Source organism: Pipistrellus kuhlii, unplaced genomic scaffold (genome assembly GCF_014108245.1).
Source record: "Pipistrellus kuhlii isolate mPipKuh1 unplaced genomic scaffold, mPipKuh1.p scaffold_m20_p_17, whole genome shotgun sequence".
In the NCBI taxonomy this organism is placed as follows: domain Eukaryota; kingdom Metazoa; phylum Chordata; class Mammalia; order Chiroptera; family Vespertilionidae; genus Pipistrellus; species Pipistrellus kuhlii.
The window spans coordinates 24449301-24455300 of NW_023425482.1; positions in this window are offsets into that span (position 1 = coordinate 24449301).

The window sequence follows — 6000 nt, forward strand, 5'->3', positions numbered from 1 at the left end:
TGTCTGCACCTACGGCACACCAGGCAACATCACTAGTGTGCCGCGGAACAGCGGTTGAAAAACGCTGGTCTAGAGAGAAGGGAGTTGATTGTAAGAGAAAGCAGTTTAGTGAGGAGGTTAAGGAGGTGAAGACAGACCTGAAGTAGAAGAAGCCAGTATCTGCCAATTCCTATATCTCTTACAATTCTCCCACCCGTGGTTTCTTCCTCATTTATAATGTAGGGTTGATAACTATTGCCCTAACATGTACCAATTTAAAGAGAGACTTTGGCCTGGTCAGCGTGGCTCGGTGGTTGAGCATCAATCTATGAACCAGGAGGTCACAGTTTGATTCCTGGTCAGGGCACATGCCCAGGTTGCCAGCTTGATCCCCAGTGTGGGAGGTGCAGGAGGGAGCCAACCAATGATTCTCTCTCATCATTGATGTTCCTATCTCTCTCTCCATCTCCTTTCCTCTCTGAAAATGATAAAACTATATTTCAAAAAAGAGATAACTTGGTAAGCATTCAGCATGCTGCCTGGTATAGTGTACGTTTTCGATAAATGGTAGTTGTATACGTGGACAATAGGGAGGAAAGATGTGTGCAATCAAGGCTTAGGAAATACATCTTTTTAAACATTTTCTCTCAAAAATCTAAGAGAAGGTAAACTCATGGCTTAGAACTATCCTTTTTCATATCCACAAGAGAATATGGACCAGAAGTGAGAGGCTGAGAGAGGCAGGAGGTGGCTGTGGAAGCTATATTTCATGGCCCATAAAATCAGAAAGGCTTCATAATTTTCAAAGGGAGACCAGCCACAGTAAGCAAATAAACTCCCTCTGGCATACATATTATCCATAATAAGGCAGAATGAATTCATAGGCATCTCGGTGAAACGCAGGGGAGTGAGATACTAAAATTCTTCTAGGTGCCTTAGGCTGGTTAAAGAGGAATTAATGTCTAATAGAAATTATTACTAATTTAGGACTGGCTAGATACCTCCGCAGGTTTACAGGAAGGCTTACTGGCTAAATATCTCTCGGGCTCTTTTTCTCTCCCTCTCTCCCTCCCTGTCTGTGATTCAAAGTGACCTCATTAAATACCACAATATAAGCAACTAACTTGGGTGGAGGAGGGGGAGTGTCCCTTAAAGCTGCAAGTCCTCTATAATAAAGTAAGTTTTCCAAATGGGTATGTTAAAAAAATTGACAAATTCGATTACCTGTGTTTACTTATGTAGACACCTTTGTGCAATTAAAATGAAGCATGTAATGGAAAGTTTTAATTTCACAGAAAGGTTTTTTCCCATGTATGACTGTGATTTTAAGTTTATATTGAAGAGATCCAGGAAATCAGTGCATTCAAGGCTTAGGAAATACATCTTATATGTATTTTTATGTATTTTATTATATAATGTAGGATTGATAACTATCAATCACCACCAGTAAACACTGCACGTGGCTGGGGTGGGGCTTAGCTCAGATGGGAACATGGGCAGGCAGGCATTCAAACAGCTGCGGAGCCCAGCCGGTGTGGCTCAGTGGCTGAGCATCCCACCTATGAACAAGGAGGTCACCTATATAACCACCATTTATCGAGAACATACAATATACCAGGCAAAATTGAGTCTTTACTGTACTTTTGCTTGAAAGTGTCACAGGTATTTCTTAAAGAAATGAGAACTTTTTTTATATTTGGAAGTACCTAGAATCGTAATTATCTCCATTTCCTTTATCAAATCAGCCAAACTTCACTTCACCCATTGTGGTGGTTGGGGAAGGGGTTACATATTAATCCCTTATTTTTGCATTTGGCAAATATTTGCCTTGAGTTCTATTAAGATACATTCTGCTCAGCTGGCCTTGCTCAATGATTGAGCATCAACCTATAGGTTAGATTCCCAGTCAAGGCACATACCCAGGTTGCAGGCTCGATGCCCAGTAGGGGGCGTGCAGAGGCAGCGTGATTCTCATCATTGATGTTTCTATCTCTCCTTTTCTCTTCCTCTCTGAAATCAATAAAACTATATTAAAAAAAAAAAAAAAGATACGTCCAATTAATCACAAAGGTGTCTCCAGCCTTTCAGACCATAGACCAGAAGGCAGGATACCCGAGCAGTGTGTTCAGTAACAATCTCTATGAGAACTGTCTTTCTCTCATACACCACCTCAATTAAGAACACATCAGCATTATGATGAAGGGAAAAAAAACCTTGACATTTTCCAAATCTTAACAAAGCACAGAGCTTTCACTAATGAGATTTCTGTTTGCTCCTGCGTTTCCTACCTTAGGGTCTCAAAGTGCTTCACACAGAGAGCTTCGAGCAGGCCTGAGAGCAAGACAGCAAATAAAAGCTTCCTGGGCAAGCTGAAGGTGCTCAGTGAGCCCATGGGTCTCCCATGACTGGGACCATATCTTATCATTAATGATCTTAGCACAAAATAAGCCAATTATTAATAAAACGATTTTCATGTGCAATAGAACATCCCTCAATTTATTTTTTTTATTTTTTAGGTTTTCAGTTGTTTATGTTCCCTAGATGTTTACTAAAAGGAGATTTAGGGGAAGTAGATGCATTAGCATGCAGTTTAGGGGCCAGAACCTCCCACTCAGTTCTCTAAAAATAATCTTGATAATATAATTACACTAAAATTGCTGTAACCTGTGATGGGAAGGTTCCTATTTGCCCTGTCTCTCTTTCTTTTTTTGCTAATACTAACCAGGTACGTTTTCAATGGCCATGCCACTCTGCCATCCTCTTTCATTCCATCTGGAAACAATGAAACAGAAAAGTAAACATCGCCCTGGCTGTCTTGCTCAGTGGTTAGAGCATTGGCCCTTGACCAAAGGGTCGACAGTTCGATTCCTGATCAAGGGTACGGACCTCAATCCCCGGCCTGGTCAGGGTGCATTTGGGAGGGATCTAATCTATCTGTGTCTCTCGTGTTGATGCTTCTTTCTCTCTTTTCCTCTCTCCCTCCCTCCCTCCCTTTCTCCCTCAACACATTGGTTAGTCAATCATATTCTTTTTTTTTTTTTTTTATATTTTATTGATTTTTTTTTTTTTTTTTTTTTTTTTTTTTTTTTTTACAGAGAGGAAGGGAAAGGGACAGACTTAGAAACATCAGTGAGAGAGAAACATTGATCAGCCGCTTCTTGCACATCCCTTACTGGAATTGAACATACCTTTGCCCAGAATCGAACCTGGGACCCCTCATTCTGCATGCTGATGCTCTTTCCACTGAGCCAAACCGGTTTCGGCTCAATCATATTCTTCAAAGTGCTCTCCCTGCCCCAGCCAGGTTGCTCACAGAGCATCACCTCAATATGACAAGGCAAATACAAGGTCCTAGTCACATACATGAATCAACCAATGAATGCAGAAGTAGGTGGAACAACAAATCTCTCCCCTACCTCTTTCTTTCTCTCTAAAACCAATCAATGAAACATGTAAAGTGTTCTCTGTGGTGTTTCCAGATGGTACCATGCATAGTTATCACAGTATCATTGACTATCTTGCCTCTGCTGTACATTATGCCCCCATGACTGTTCTGTAACTACCAATCTGTACTTCTCAGTCCCTCCATCTTTTCCATCCAGTCCCCCAAAGCCTCTCTCCTCTGGCCACCATCAATCTGTGCTCCGTGTTTCCGAGTCTGTTTCTGTTTTGTTTACTTATTTTGTTCTTGAGACTCCACATATAAGTGAAATCATATGGTATTTGTTTTTCTCTGACTGGCTTATTTCACTTAGCATACCGTGCGGTAGTTGGGGAAGGAGTTATTAGTCTTATTTTTGCATCTGGCAAATATTTGTCTTGGATTCTATTAAGATACATTGTGCTCAGCTGGTGTTGCTCAAAGATTGAGCATAGACCTATGAATCAAAAGGTCAAGGTTAGATTCCCAATCAAGGCACACACCCAGGTTGAAGGCTTGATCCCTGGTAGGGGGCGTGTAGAGGCAGCATGATTCTCTCTCATCATTGATGTTTCTCTCCCTTTCCCTTTCTCTCTGAAATCAATAAAACTATATTAAAAAAAAAAAGATATATTCTCCTTCCCTCATCCAATTCATCACAAAGGTGTTTCCAGCTGTTCAGACCATAGACCAGAAGGCAGAATACCCAAGCAGTGTGTTCAATAACAATCTCCGTGGGAACTGTCTTTCTCTCATACACCACCTCAATTAAGAATACATCAGCATTATGATGAAGACAAAAAAATACCTTGATGTGAACTCTTCTAAGCTGTTATTTATCTAGAATCCAATGCCACAGGTGAGAACCTTGATTCCTTTTACAGTAGGGGTGTCGAACTCAATCAGAGAAGGGGCCAAAATCTAAAATCCAGCCTAAATCGCAGGCCGAATGGTTTACTGAACAGTCATAAACTGTCATTGTGATGGAAACGCAGCGGAGTGCAGTGATGACAGCGCGGTGCGGGCCACATTACAAGGCCTGACGGGACGGATTTGGCCCGCGGGCCTTGTGTTTGACACATGTGTTTTACAGCTTCAGATAGGGAAGTTTGGTCTCTAATGATCTTCCCCAGCCCCCACTCACCCTCACCTGTTCTCCCCATAACAAATACTACTCCTCTGGATTCAGGTATCTCCTGTTGAGGCCCTTGACCTCCCACAGCCATACCCTATCCTTATCCATCCTAGAATGAAGGTGTCTGCTTGAGTTTTCTCTGTAATATGACCACCCCCTACTCAGGACTGTTACCAGTGATAGCAACAGCCTCTTCTTCCCTTACTGCAGTGTTTCCCAAACTTTAGACATATGTGTACCACTTCCATAATTTTCGTTACGCTGAGTACCCCTCATACTCAGGAGAATGGAGAATTAGGCACAGCTAAGCACAGTGCAGTGCATATCCCCACCAAACTCTGGTGCAATGCATACCCCCACCAAACTCTTCCCGTACCCCTGGGGGTACGCGTACCACACTTTGGGAAACACTGCCTTACTGCATTCAAAGGCCTTCCCTTCAAGCTAATGAGGCTGCCTGCTCAATTGCCAGAATAGGTTGGTTTCCTGTAGTTCTTTTGCTCAAACTCCCGTGTATGTGTGTGTGTGTGTGTGTGTGTGTTTGGCAGTGGTGGGGAGTAGGACGGTGTTGAGATAAGTCGGAAACACAAAAGAACAATCTGTAAACACTTGTTTCAGTGGCTCTGAATACAATGTGGGGGAACAAAGGGGAGTCAGAACTCCCCTAGCTAATCTTTGGAATTGTAAAGAAATCATGACTAGTTTGACTCATTCAAATTGGTGAAACTAACCCTTGAGTGCGATGTGACTGAGATTTTATTTTCCATGTGCTGATTGACTGAACATTTTCCTCATTTAATAATGCACAGACTAAGTGATGGGAACACAATGACTTTATATCGGTTTTTGGTATTTTCCTTCAGAGTATGTGATGTGAAACAGCACTTAATTTGTAGAAAGATGCGTAAAATAAAACTAAGGCCCTAGTTGGTTTGGTTTAGTGGCTAGAACATTGGCCTGTGCACTGAAGGTCCCGGGTTCGATTCTGGTCAAGGACAAGACACATAGTTGGGTTGCAAGTTTGATCCCCAGCCACTGGTCAAAGTGTCTCTCTCATATTGATGTTTCTCTGTCTCTCTCCCTCCCTTCCACTCTCTAAACAAAACAAACAGAAAACCAAGTCAGTGAAATAGTGAAAAGAGCCTTGGGTAAGGAACCAGAATATATGGTTTTGGTTTTTTGTATGTTGTCCCCCTCCTTCCCCCCCATAAAAGACTATGTATCTGGTGCCTGGTGCTAAGTACTTTGACCGCTGTTGAGATGGAATGTTACAACCCCTGCTTGTTAGAAAGCCAGTCTCCCATGGAGATTATAAATGGTACTCAAATAGGAGATGTGAAGTGAAAGAGGATGTAGAAAGATGTGTTTACAATAATTCAGCGCTGGAACGAAGACTTTTAAATTTTCATGTGACTGATAACATGTTGCCAAATGCAATCCTACCCTAGGAGCTTGGTTAGTGTCC